Below are 14,863 nucleotides of genomic sequence, written 5' to 3'. Positions count from 1 at the left end.
TTGTTACATGATTTATAATGTTGATGGCCAAAATGCCATGCATAAGCTTGTACCAAACTCACTACTCCCTTATTTCTGGAAAATACCTGTTTTGTGGCATTATCAAACAACCAATGTTTGGTAAACATTTGTGGTATTTGAAAACCTAAATGAAGAAATATTGTTTCACTTGTATACTTTAATTATAAATAATTATAATTGAATTTGGATATCCATTCCCATGTTTAAAGTGATTTGTATTACTTTCTCATGAATTGCATATTAATTAATTTTACACTTTTTTGATTGCTGATACTTTTCATACTGATTTTATGATTTAATCACATGCAGAGGAAATTATCCCATTCCCATGCATATGAAATTATTACTTGTCCAGCTTGCGATTTGCCTCAGAGGTTTTTGTACTGTGCAGAATATTTTTGTCCACATAGAAATAATTTTACCTTTACATAATTAAATCTATCAACATTCTCTTTGTATTTTATAGCTTACTTAAAATTTTCCTATTTCAATATTACCAAATTATTTTTCCACATTTTCCAACATTTAAATTTTTAGGTCTTTTTGTTGTTTCATATTTTATGTTTAAATTTTTATACAATCTACACATTATCTTGATGTAGGGAGTTCATTAGGGATCATATTTCAATTATTCTTCAAAATGGCCATTTTAATAGATGCATACTTTCCCCATAATTTTGATATTCCAACTATTCATTGTAAAAATAACATGTGATTGGATCCAATTCAGATCTCTATTATCTTCCACTGATCTCTATATTCATGTGTCATTCAACACAAGATGCAATTGTGTTTGGTTTAAAATACACTTTGATACCTCATAAGCCAAGGACTTCTTCATTACAATTACTTATCAGAACTATGTCTATTCCTGCATGATTATATTTCAAAATAAGTTAGTCTGGTAAAAAAATAAGTTTAGCTGGTATTTGCAATAAGTTTTTATTTAGAAAGAGTTTATGTCTTTAGAGAATTGAGAATTTTTATTCACAAACTAGGTAGATCTTTCCACTTAACAAGTCTTCTTTTATGTTCACATATATCTAGTATGTTTCTTTGTAATTTTAGTCATTTTGATTTTTTTTTGCTGCTATTATAAATAGAATCTTGTCTTATACTTTACAACTGTCTGTTTCAATGTAGGAAGTATTTTTGCTTTCCATTTTTACACGATATTTCATCTTTATCGTACAGCATTCTTCCTTTTTAGTCTGTTTTATAAGTTTTGACAAAATGCAGATGGTTGTGTACCACTGTCACAATCATCATGCAGAATATTTCCTCGTAAAAATATTTCCTCATGTCCCTTTGTAATCACCTCCTCCCTTCACCTCCAGGTCCTGGCAAACACTAATCCATTCCTATTCCTATAGCTTTGTCTTTTCCAGATGGTCATACAAATTGAATCACATAGTATGTATTCTTTCTTTATACCAGCTTTATTGATGTATAGGTGACAAAATAAAACTGTATATATTTATGATGTACAGTGTGATGATTTGATATACATATAGATCATGAAATGATAATCACAATCAACCTAAAGAACACATCCATCACCTCATGCAATTATCATTTTGATATTTGGGTTAGTTTTTCTTTTGGTTAGACCCCTTAAAATCTACTCTCTTAGTAGATTTCAAGTATGCAATACTATATTATTAACTGTAACCACCTTGCTGTATATTAGATTCCCCAGAACTTATTTACCTTATAACTGGAAGTTGGTATGTTTTGAGCAATTTATCCCCATTTATCCCACCCTCCAGCCCCTGGGAATCCACATTCTGCTTACTATCTGATTCCATGAGCTTGACTATTTTAGATTGCACAAGTAAGTGAGGTAATACAATTTTCATCTTTCTGTATCTGGTTTATTTCACTTAATGTCCTCCATGTTCATCCATATTTCTAAAAGCAGAATTTCTTTCTTTTTTTGACTGAATAATATTCCATTTGTACATATATCCCATTTCTTTGTCCACTTAGTTGTTGAAAGACAATTAGGTTGTTTTCATAACTTGGCTATTGTAAAAAATGCTTCATGTGGGAGTGTAAGTATTTCTTCAAGATATTGATACCATTTCCTTTCTACATATACCCAGAAGGGAGATTGATGGATCATATGTTAGTTCTTTTTTTAATTTATGTTAGGGATGTCTGTATTATTTTCCATAATAGTAGCATCAGTTTATAGTCCTGTTAACAAATGTACAAGCATTCTAAATTTTCTACATCTTCATCAACATTCCCTTTTTATGATGACTTCAATGGCATGAAATTAGAAACCAACCACAGAAAGAAAAATAAGAAAAAAATGGCTGCATGGAGACTAAACAACATGCTACTACAAAACCAATGAGTCAATGGTCAAATCAAAGAATAAATTTAAAAATGCCTTAGGACAAATGACAATGAAAACACAATCACACAGAATCTATGGGATGCAACAAAAGCACTTCCAAGAAGGAAGTTCACAGAGCTAGAGGCCTTTCTCAAAAAACAGGAACAATTTCAAAAGAATAACCTAACCTACCACCTAAAAGAATAAAGAAAGAAGAACAAACAAAACCTAAAGTCAGCAGAAGGAAAGAAATAATAAAAATCAGGGAGGAAATAAATAAAATAGAGAATAAAAAAAGAAAAAAATCAATCAAATCAAGAACTGGTTTTTTGAAAGTGCAAACAAAATAAACAAACCTCTTGCCAGTCTCACCAAGAAGAAAAGAGAGAGGATGCAAAGAAACAAAATAAGAAGTGAAAATGGAAAATCACAAGCAACACCACAGAAATACAAAAAATAAAAAAAAATAAGAGAATATTATGAAAAACTATATGGAAACAAGTTGGAAAACCTAGATGAAATGGACAAGTTTCTAGAAACATACAGTCCACCAAAACTGAATCAAGAAGAAATAGATCATTTGAACAGACTGATCACTTAAAGTGAAATAGAATCAGCAAAAAAAAACCTCCCTGCAAATAAAAGCCCAGGACCAGCAAAAGTAAACAAATGAGACCTAATTAATTAAACTCAAAATCTTTTGCAGAGCAAGGGAAACCATAAGCAAAACAAAATAACAACCTATGGAATGGGAGAAAATATTTACAATGATGCAACTGACAAAGGTTTAATTTCCAGAATATATATGCAATTAATATGACTTAATGACAAAATACAAACAAACAAACAAGCCTATCCTACAATGGGCAGAAGATCTAAACAAGCAATTCTCCAGTGAAGACACATAAATGGCCAATAGGCATATAAAAAATGCTAAATATCGCTAATTATCAGAGAAATGCAAATCAAAACAACAATGAGTTATCACCTCACATCAGTCAGAATGGTCATCATTAAAGAGTCCACAAATAATACATGCTGGAGAGGGTGTGGGGAAAAGGGATCCCTTCTATACTGCTGTTGGGAGTGTAGTTTGGTGCAACCATTATGGAAAACAGTATGGAGTCTGCTCAAAAAAAAAAAAAAAAATAAAAACCAGCCATATGATCTATCAATCCCAATCCTGAGCATAGATCCAGAGGGAACTCTAATTAAAAAAGATACATGCACCCCAATATTCATAGCAGCAGTATTTACAATAGCCAATAATGGAAACAAGCTAAATGTCTATCAACAGGAAACTGGATAAAGAAGTTCTGGTGCATTTGTACAATGGAATAGTACTCAGTGATTAAAAAAAAAAGTAAAATAATGCCATTTTGCAGCAACATGGATGGAACTGGTGATTGTCATTCTACGTGAAGTAAGCCCGAAAGAGAAAGAAAAATAACATATCACTCATATGTGTTATCTTAAAAAAAAAGACACAAATGAACTTATTTACAAACGAGATATAGAATCTCAGACATAGAAAACAAACTAATGGTTACAAAGGGTAAATGAGGATGGGAAGGAATAAATTGAGGGTTTTCAGAAACTAACTACTGACTATAGAATAGATAAACAACAGGTTCCTTCTGTATAGCACAGGGAACTATACCCAATATCTTATAGTAACCTATAATGAGAAAAAATGTGAAAACAACTATGTGTATGTATATGTATGACTGAGACATTAGGCTGTACACCAGAAATTTACACAATATTATAAACTGTCTATACTTCAATAAAAATAAAAATAAAATAAAATAAAATAAAATTAGTGTGATTTACTCTTTTTCATGTGATTATGGCTGTACTCTATCTTCCTTGGGATTGTTACTTCCCTCTTTTCTCTATAGTTTTTTTCAGTTTCCTTCAATCTCCTCTCAGGCTTGGATCATAAGCTCCAGAAATCTCTCTGATGGAATTTAATGCTTGTTTATTTAGGGTTATTTTGAATCTTGTGTATTCTCAGCGTCTTGGTTATGCTGCATGTGTGAGTTATGTGCGATTTTATGTGCCTGTTCTATTGTATTGTATGTTGTATTAGACTATGTGTACAGAGATTCAGATTTAAGGACCTGCCATAGCTATGTTAAAGACCTCTGGATTTAGTTTCTATGTTTTCCTTCTTATATTAATTTATAGTTGTCTCTTTCAAATTATAAGTCTTTATTATCTATTTTTTTGCATTTCTTTTTAAGAGAGATTCTTTTCTCTTGGACAGAAGTTCTGAGTTGGTATTTTGTATGTGGATGTTATCTGAGTTAAATTGAAACATTTAGTAAATCACTTAGGGATAATCTCACCAAGTACGTCTGCCATACACAGAGACATTCTTTTTAATTCACTCCAGGACCACCTTGGATTTGAGGCTTTCACTGAGTAACTGAAAATAAGGGATTCTTGTTCAAGTAAGCTTATGTCTTTGCTATTAATAAGTGACTCATTCTTTGGTATTAGAATGCTATTTTTCCACTTAATTCCCCTAATGTGATTGGCAGAAGACTCTGAAAATATACAATGCATTGGAAGGATCTTATGGAAGATCTCAGTTCTCTAGAGCATGATTCCTTGGTGAGTTTAATATTGAATGAGCAGCCTTGGAGACAAACTGTTTTGACAACTCTGAAGTAATTTATTGTTCATTGTTGATTAAGTGCCCAGCCATATCTTCACTTACCTGGGGGAAGATTTCTCCTTAGGTATTAATGTCACTGTCAAGATGTAAGAGATACAAGCCATTACCTTAGTGGATGAGAACCATATTAAAATAGTCATATAAATGCTTTTGAAAAACCCAAAATAGAGCTCATTTAAAACATTTATCCAGCTTTCTGTATTATTGACTAAAACTATTTTCAAAGCTTTGTTCAATTAATTTGGTGGTTAAATATCATAATAAAGTTTTAAATTTGATCTGGAAATATATTTTCAGTGACAGCTTTCAAATTCAATGACTTATCATCCATATCAATTGCATGTTCCTGAAGCCAACTCTGAATAATTCTATAATCTAAACTGCAAAATATTTATCAAAGTCAAGGAACATGGTCATGGTCAAGAGATGTATACTTATGTGACAAAATGATTAAGTGTATCCTGATCTCTCTGCAGCCACACCAGGGTTGATGTGGTGGAAATTCTGACTTATCTTCATAGAACAAAACCTTCATCTTCAAGGACCAAAGACAGAAGTGGGGAAGTCTGTATGTGGAACAAGGGAACAAACAGGAAATAGAAAACCCAGGTAACATGTTTACAAAAACTCTTTCCTGTTATAAGAATAGGGAAAATAGGCTTACTTGAAATTAATGATGTATGTTTCTTAAGAAGCAGGTTTTATCATATGACTTCAAACATTTTATACCAGAAACTCCAGGAATAATATAATGCATGCATTTTCACCATTTCGTAAAATATTATTGGAATAAGTACAATGACAATAATTTTCTCCAATGTTCTATATGAGAATTCTTTACATGCACACTGCGCTATGCATTTCAGAAAGCACAAAGCAAAATACAACATAATCTGCCATTTATATAGTCTTCACAATAACTTTTTTTTAGATTTCATTATACAGTTTAGAGACTTCAACAACTATTTTATATTTTAATATATTTAAAATAATGGAAACAATATAGCTCTTTATAAATTGTTACCTTGTGTGTGGTATCTTTAAATGTTCTGGTTCTCTGTAGAGATTTTATTTATTGATGATTTTTAATGTGGTAAACTATACATAGCACATTATTGTGTACCCATCACCTCTCTCCATCTCCAGAACTTTACCATCATCTAAAACTGAAACTCTGAACCCATTAAACAGTAACTGTCCATCTCCTCATCCCACCAGTCCCGAGTAACCACTGTTGTACTTTCTGTCTCTTAGAACATGACTCTTCTAGGTACCTCAGAAAAGGGAGATCATAAAATATTTGTTTTTTGTGTCTGGCTTACTGCACTTATCATAATCTCTTCAAAGTTCATCCATGTTGTAGCATATCTCAGAATTTCCTTCCTATTTAAGGCTGACTAATATTCCACAGTCTGTATCTACCACAACTTGTTTATACATTCATTAGTTGTTGGACATTTGGGTTGTTTCCACCTTTTGGCTATTGTGAATAATTCTGCTGTGAACATTGCTATAAAAATATCTGTTAGAGTCTCTACTTCCTAGTCTTTTGTGTATAAACTCTCAATAACATTTTTAAATTGTAGACTAATAGCCTCATCACAAAGGGAAACTCAAAACTTACAATGTGAAAACTTGAGTTCAGAGACATTTAGTTACTTTTTAGATTCATTGACCTATACTTATGCCTTACTGGAAAGTGAATTTTAGTATCTGTGGAAACAGAATTCATGAATTTTGTTAGATATGAGATTTACAGACTCAGATAAAATGCCAATATCTATTTCTGACTGTGGGTTTATGACATGGTTATTTTCTCATTTTTAGGGCCTTAAAAATACTGTAAATTAAACAGAACACATCACATTATGCACTCAGTTGGCTTCTTAATTTATGGAAAGAAGATCCCTCAGGTTAAGTTTAGTTTTAATGATACATTTCAAAGAAAAGAATGTGATTTGGAGAAAGACAGACAGGGCAATTTCCACATATTAATGTAAATGTTGAAAAGAGGACAGTTTCCAGAATTGTGCATGGTAATGATATAGTCAATCCATCAATTACTCAGGGAATGATCCTTTGGATAACTAGACAAAAGAATGGATATGGGGGAAAACTTCCATAGAAGTAATTGTAGAGATGGGACGCTTAAGTTACGTGGGGAAACAAAGAGTAGTAAGTCATCTTTTAATTTACTTAACATTTATTATTTGTCCGATAATTTTTGGAGAGTTTTATTTGTGTTATCTTACTGAACCCTTTTTTTTAAGTCTCATTATACAGATGATGTTGAGCACTTTATCCGGCTCTCACAGGTAGTGAGTACGGATTCTGATGCTCAAATTCCAAGCCATATTTTAGAGGCCAAGTTCTCATAAAGCACACTGCAGTCATCCAGGGCCACCTCTGCAAAATTATAAAACCAAACAAAACCAAACCGACAAAGACTATGTATGAGACAGGCAGTGCACTGTCTCTGATAATTGTTATTCTCTATTTGTCCCCAAAGTCTCTTCAGCCATATTCAGGGTTTAGAAATAGCATCTTTTTCCTTTATTATGAAGAAATTGATTTGGAAAACATGGAAAAATTTTTTAAAAATTTCCTTTTTAAAAAATATGATGAGCTGGTTAGGTGTTTATTAGGACCTCAAAATTTTTGCTGCATCATTTTTTAGCCACTGATCAATCATTAAGAAAAAGCTATTGGTTCCATGGGAAATAACTATATAGACAGTTAAATAGAAACATGTTTAGGCATGAATTGTGATCATATGTTTCAAATGGATCTAGACTGAAACAACACTTCAGGGTCTATAATTTTCAATGCCCTTCTAATTGAAAGTTTTTTTCCCAGTATTTTATATCTTACATACCATTTGTTTCCCATCTTATGTTGCTGAATTTGGCACAATGTAAATCTACTTAGTTTACCTTATTTTATTTATCATGGTGGGAAAATTATCATAGAATTAGATTTTTGAGCATTCTTCAAAGATTTTATTTGTTCCCATTGAATATGTTACGAAATTTGAAGAATCTCACAAATATTTGAGACAGGTCTATTTATTCTTAATAATGTATAATATTGATAAAGTATAGAAATTTTTCTTACTCTAAGTCAAATTAATAGTTTTGAACAGTTTAGAATAGTAATCATGTTCATAAGAACATTTTAATAGCCAAATATTTATCGATCACTTAAACTGCATAAGGCACACTCATGGATTATAGAGATACAATTATTGGTAAGGTATGGTTATTGTCCCAATAGACCCTACAGGTGACAGTGGAAAAGCAGTTAGAAACTATGTGTTGTAAGTGCTCAATAGGTCAAGGAGTTAGACTCTCCTATTAGAAGTTACCTCTTGAATCCTCAGACAACTCTATGAAGTGTATTTATTTTCCATTACAAATGTGGATGTAGCATCCTCATTGTGAGTGGGGACACTGAATTATGTATTATGCAATGAAATGCCAGAGTTCAGAAGATGGAATTCCTTTAGGCAGCTGGTTTTGTCTACTCATACATCTGAAAGTTCAGGGTTTGATTTTCTCATTTTCCTTTACTCTGGAAGTCTAAAGATTCTGAGAGGCAAGTCCTGGTGCTGATGCTGAGTTAACAATCCAGTCCACCTCCAGACTGACAGCTCAGGAAATTCAAAATCCCTCTACTTCTAACTAACTCATTCAATGCCTCTAAACCAAACCACGTACAAATTTCAAAGCATATTTTATTCAGCTGACAGTCTTTGACATTTTCTATCTGCCTTTTTTCGTCATCTCTTATTTTCTCTCCTCTATACTTTTATTCCCCCGCTGATGTCTGAGTACACATTGGTTCATGAGAGGCACAAAGAATAGAAAAACCCCCTGCCCTTCACAAACGACAGTCTATAAATGTAGACACTGAAATGGAGCACATTTGAGATATTTCTGCCAAAATGAAATTATCCACATTACATGTAAAATTGGCCCAGGATCATATCAGAAAGGCCCAACAGAGGATTGATTATCCTCAAGTGAGAATGAGTGTCCTAAATTCCACACAGACTCAGATAACCAAGAACTTACAATATGAACAAAATAATCTAATTTACTCATTACTCTAATAATCAAATAACCTTTAATGCACACTTCTTTACCCTGATTAATATAAAGAGAGTCTACCAGTAGAAGTGTTAGAATGCAATTTAAGATAAAGGTTTCTATGAAAAGAATTCAGAAACACATCTGGGAAGGTAATCACCTTTTCAATAAGAATGAATTGGGACGTGATTTTCCCAAGATGACTGAGCCAAATCAAATAATATATTTCTAGATTTTGGTATAGAATTCTTTCTCCTACAGCACAATTCTGCCTCAGCTTTTATTTGGCATTCTTAATTAAGCTATACTTAGCAACAATTGATTCTAAACAATTTTGGAAAGTAGGAAAAATGTCAGTGTAGTATCAATCACTTTGGTTTATATTGTCCATTTTTTCCCTAGTAACATTGTAATAAGTGTCATTTTAGTTTGTGTGTGTGTGTGGGTGCATTTTCAAGCAAAACATTACTTTCATTGTACTTTATTGGTTGGGAAGAATTTTATACATTATCTCTGTTCAGTTGTTCTCTGATGAGTTTTGAAGTTCAGTTTATTTAAACAGAGTTTAATAAGCATTTAATGAATACTCAGGGTGTGCCTGGATCTTTCACACTGTGGGTGACTGAATTATTGATTTTTGGAGCTCGCAGTAATTTAGAGAGATAGTTATCTAAATGTAAGCCTATGGTTTTATGTTCCATGACTAAGTATTGCTTTATGTAAATATATAAATCAAGTTATTAGAGATGAGATTGTTTTCATGGTGGACCTCAGAAGCCAAAATGTGTTCAGGAAAAGTAGAAATGGTATGTTAAGTCAAAACAGCCATCTTTGTGAGAGAGATTCTGGAAAAAGCAGCTTTCTTATTGTGTGGCAGATCATGTCTCACGTATGCCTCCCAGTTAGAATACGGACATCTCGTCGCTGTAGTTGAAGCAAGGAATTTGTGATATTGGATAGAGTGCTTATGGGAGGAGATTCCAAACTCTCATTGTGTGAGCCCTCATGGAGCAAACACTGTGCAGTAAGACATCACAGTTTTTGACAGAAAGTTTGCAATCCTCTCCAAGTCATTATCGGCCCTTTTGTTTGCAGACTCTGACACCTGATCAACACCTTCAGATCACCATGGAAAACAGGAACAATGTGACTGAGTTTGTCCTGCTGGGGCTCACACAGAACCCTGAGATGCAAAAAGTTCTATTTGTCCCGTTCTTACTCATCTACCTCGTGACCATAGCAGGCAACCTGCTTATCATGGTGACCATCGTGGCCAGCCGGTCCCTGGGTTCCCCCATGTACTTTTTTCTGGCTTATTTATCATTTATAGATACTGTCTATTCTACTGCCATTGCTCCCAAAATGATCACTGACTTGCTTCATCAGAAAAAGACTATTTCCTTCCAGGCTTGTATGACTCAAGTCTTTATAGATCATCTGTTCACTGGTGTTGAAGTCATTCTTCTAGTGGTGATGGCCTATGACTGACACGTAGCCATCTGTAAGCCTCTTCATTATTTGGCCATCATGAGTCGGCGGGTATGTGTTCTCATGCTGCTGGTGGCCTGGATGGAGGCTTCCTGCACTCACTGGTTCAATTTCTCTTCATTCATCAGCTCCCCTTCTGTGGCCCCAATGTCATTGACAACCTCCTGTGTGACATGTACCCCTTATTGAAACTTGCTTGCACCAACACCCACCTCATCGGACTCTCCATGATGGCTAATGGAGGGGCAACCTGCACTGTTGTCTTCTTCATTCTCTTAGTTTCCTACGGGGTCATATTACACTCCCTTAAGGTGCGTGGTGTGGGAGGAAATCACAAAGCCTTCTACACCTGTGCATCACACATGACAGTGGTCATTTTATTCTTTGTTCCCTGTATCTTTCCGTATGCAAGGCCTAATGTCAACTTTCCCATTGACAAATCCATGATGGTAGTTGTAACTTTAATAGCTCCCATGTTGAACCCCTTAATCTACACCCTAAGAAATGCAGAAATGAAAAATGCCATGAAGAAACTTTGGAGTAAAAATCTGACCTTAGGTGGAAAAGGGCTGTATCCCTCATGTAGGACATGATATTTACAGAATCATGCAATACTTTAAACTATACGTGATTGCATTTAAAACATCATTTCCTTTGGATTATTTAGCCTATTTTTCTGAAATAGCTATACAAATTAATCTTTTTGTAAGTGGAATATTTCATAGTTCTTAAGACCAAGAGAATTGCATAGGTTTAATTTCTTATATACACATTCATAGTGTATTAAGATTCTTTACTGACAACAATTTTTTGGTTTTATTTCAAGTTCTTGTTTGTGGTGTATGGTACCATCTTGGTATAGAGAAACAAGACCTAATAGAACTTGTTCCCCTTTTAGTCTGAGAGAGTGAAATTTGAAATTAAAAATTTAGATTGTTTTAAAAATGTTAATCTAACAATAAAAATAAATTTCTCAGTCAAATTAATTAATTTAAAATTTCACAGCACATGTTCATAGCAGAGGATAAATCCACAAGACATGAACTTTGTGAAATTTATGCTGTAATGGTAGAGTGTGGTTGATTTTCTTTGGTGATCAAGTTTTTGTCTAAGAATTAAATTTTTCAGCCCCTTGCTGTGCATCTAGCTCAGGTGGCCTCCCCAGTAGTTGAATATATATTTAAGTCATTCAAATCACCTATATCTTCAGAGTCTGCCTTCATTAAATTAAACTACCTGGGTTTAGAGTTTTTTGTTTAATGCAATAAATATTTACCATTAGGGATACAGATTATTTTGATTTACATAATGAATGTCTTTCTGATTCTCCATAAACTATGTGTTCTTGACTTAAGTGATGAATCAAAGTATCTTCTCTGTTTACAATACCTCTATGGTGGTTTTGGGGATCAAATACTGTATTACAAAGAGCATTTTTAAGGCTCTGGCATTACAAGCTTCCCGTCAAAATGCAACCCACAACTTAGACACTTGGGTCCAAAATATGCCTTCATTTTTTTCTCAATTTATAACTGAAATCACTCAGTGTGCTTAGCAATAATAATGCCTCCATATGTTTGAGATGTATTGAATTGATGCCAATAATAAAGTTTTATTTATTCTACAGTGAAGGAAATAAAAAGCACTCTAGGTCTTTTAATTAGAAAGAAATCTAATACTTCAAAAACTGTCAGATTTAAAGGAGCTGGCAGCTGGATCTGAAGATGCTCATTAGAGGGAGCATGGCTGGTATCAAGGATTCACCACCTGTGCTGTATGTAGGGATGAGGAAGCTGGACTCAGGGTAAAATATCTCTGCATGCACTTCTCAAATTCCTTCCCTGTTCTGAGTATAAAAATAATTTTCTTTAAATATTTTAAAGTCTTTTTTTTTATATTTACATCTTTCAACCACATAGTATATACATTTTTAGGTATGGTATGAGATGGGTGTATATGTTACTTTCTTCTAAGGATAAATAGCTTTCCCCAGTACATTTATTGAGTAACAATTTTGTTTCCAATTAGCCTACAATGCCACTACTTGTTTCATATATAAAGATCTATGTATCTATTATTCTATTTCTTAGCTTTCTATTTTGTTCATTTAGTGTATTTACCATGAGCCAGTACTACAACATCTAAATTACAGCAGTGTTACAGATACCATTGCCATATAAAAAAATCACCTCAAAATTTAGTGATTTAAAACATCAACATTCACTTTATTTCAGATGGTTTCAGTGGGTCAGGAATTTGATCAGTTCATTTGGGATTTCAAGGCTTAGCTACTCTGATAAGTTTGCGGTTAGAAACTGGCTGAGGCAGAATTCATCTAAAAAGTTTCTTCACTCATACCTGTCATGCAGGCTGGAAAGCCTTGAGCAGCAGGGACTGGAATAGCTGGTACTCTTTGAGATAGTAAGAGTGAGGTTCTAATCCAATGGAACTGGCGTTCTGATAAGAAATGAAAAGTACACTAGAGCTTGCTCTCTGATGTTTGCTTAGAGGAAAGGCCATGTTGTTGCAGAAAAATTGGCCCCCACCCCTGATGAGCCTAACTGAAACTCAAAGATGTGGTCTTGATGCAGGAAAGATGGATGTGGGGCATGAGGAGGGCCATGTCCCAGGCTTTGGTTGAGCCCCTGGGATGTGCCCCACCAAGTGTGGGTCATTGGCTTTGCACAGGAAAGAATTCAAGAGTGAGCCACAGTTGAGTAAAGGTAGATTTATTCAGAGAGATACACTGAAAAGCAAGAGAAAGGCCACAAGGTGTGGGTGTTGGGTGCTCAAATTAAAAGTAGGTACACATTCCATAGACCGAGTGTGGGCTGTCTCCGAACAGAGAGAGAGAGGGGAGAGAGGAGGTGGAGTCAACTGTTGCCAGTTTTTATGGGCTCAGTGGCTTCATATGCAAATAAGTGGAAGGACCAGTCTAACTAGCCTGGGGAAGGGGCTGGGGTTCCCTGGAAGTTGGCCATTTGCCACTCTGTGACCTTTTCTGGCTAGCCTTGGGACTGTCATGGCGCCTGTGGGCATGTTACTCACCATGTTAATATGTTACAGTGAGCATATAATGAAGCTCAAGGTCTGCTAGAAGTCAAACCACCCACCATCTTGAGCCTCAGGGCCTACTGGGGGTTGAATCTTTCACCATTTTGATGTTAATTGCTGTAGCATTCCTTGAATGGCTGTGCCCTGCCCCCTTCCCGTCTCAGTCTTGGAGCTTAGAAAAAAAGAGACAGCTTTATTTCTTTGCCAGGCAAAGGGAGTTCACAGCAGGCTAGTGCCTTCAAAACTGTGAACCCATCTTGGGGATGGGGCAGGGTGATTATACAGCCATAGCTTAAACAATAAAGCATTGATAACAATCAACAGAATTATCTTCTTCTCATAAGAATCGGAGTGGCATCATGGTGTCTCCAGGTGACCAATTCTATAGAGTCTAGTGGTTGTCACTCTTTCCATCTCTTTATTTTATAAGCACCCAAGGTGTGGTCTTCTTAGTAATTCAGGCTATTTTGTAAGGTTACAGTCCCGTGACCTTCTCCGGTGAATGACTCAGAGACCAAGCATGATTGTTACTTTTGATTACTGGAATAAAGTAGAAACTGCAAAATTAATAGCTTTACTTTAACAATGGGCCTTGAGCTGTGAGTAGCAACCAGTCAGTCCGGTTAGTTGACCGTGTTAAGGGCAAGTATAAGAATAAGCAATCTGTTAGCCTAAGTGCAGCCATTTTATTAATTCTCCTCCAATGTGAGGTAGGGGACAGAGACGGTGCCATCTTCAAACTGTGAAGAAAGTTCTCACCATAAACCAGCCCTGCAGGTACCTTGATCTTGGATGTCCAGGTTCCACAACAGTAAGAAAATAAATGTCTGTTGTTTAAGATACCCAATTTGAAGTATTTTATTGTGAAAACCCAAGCCAACTAACATGATGATGATGATGGTGATCAAATATAATCTAGAGTTGGTGAACAGTGGTCTGAATTGAGTCAACAGATTTAATTTGGAAAAATCATGGCTCCTCATCCAATCACCAGGTGTGGATAATTTCTAAACCAGAATTTTTTTTTTTTTTTAATGAAGGCTACTTCAGGTAATTTTGAATGAGAACTCTGTGATAGCACCACAAATAGGTGATGTGGATCTTCAACCTAATCTTTCTCTGAGGGAGCAGAGGCCATTTACTGGGGTAATTGTGCTCTGGGCAAACAGAAATACTCAAATCTTT

At 34.7% G+C, this 14,863-nt stretch overlaps 1 pseudogene; it reads left to right on the top strand.

Annotated features, from left to right (window-relative positions):
• The first annotated feature begins 10,223 nt into the window (after positions 1 to 10,223).
• LOC141578961 (olfactory receptor 4A15-like) lies at positions 10,224 to 11,217 on the top strand (annotated as a pseudogene).
• Positions 11,218 to 14,863: the final 3,646 nt, after the last annotated feature.

This window comes from Camelus bactrianus, chromosome 10, assembly GCF_048773025.1.
Source record: "Camelus bactrianus isolate YW-2024 breed Bactrian camel chromosome 10, ASM4877302v1, whole genome shotgun sequence".
Lineage (NCBI taxonomy): Eukaryota > Metazoa > Chordata > Mammalia > Artiodactyla > Camelidae > Camelus > Camelus bactrianus.
This window is presented reverse-complemented; position numbering and strand designations above follow the sequence as displayed.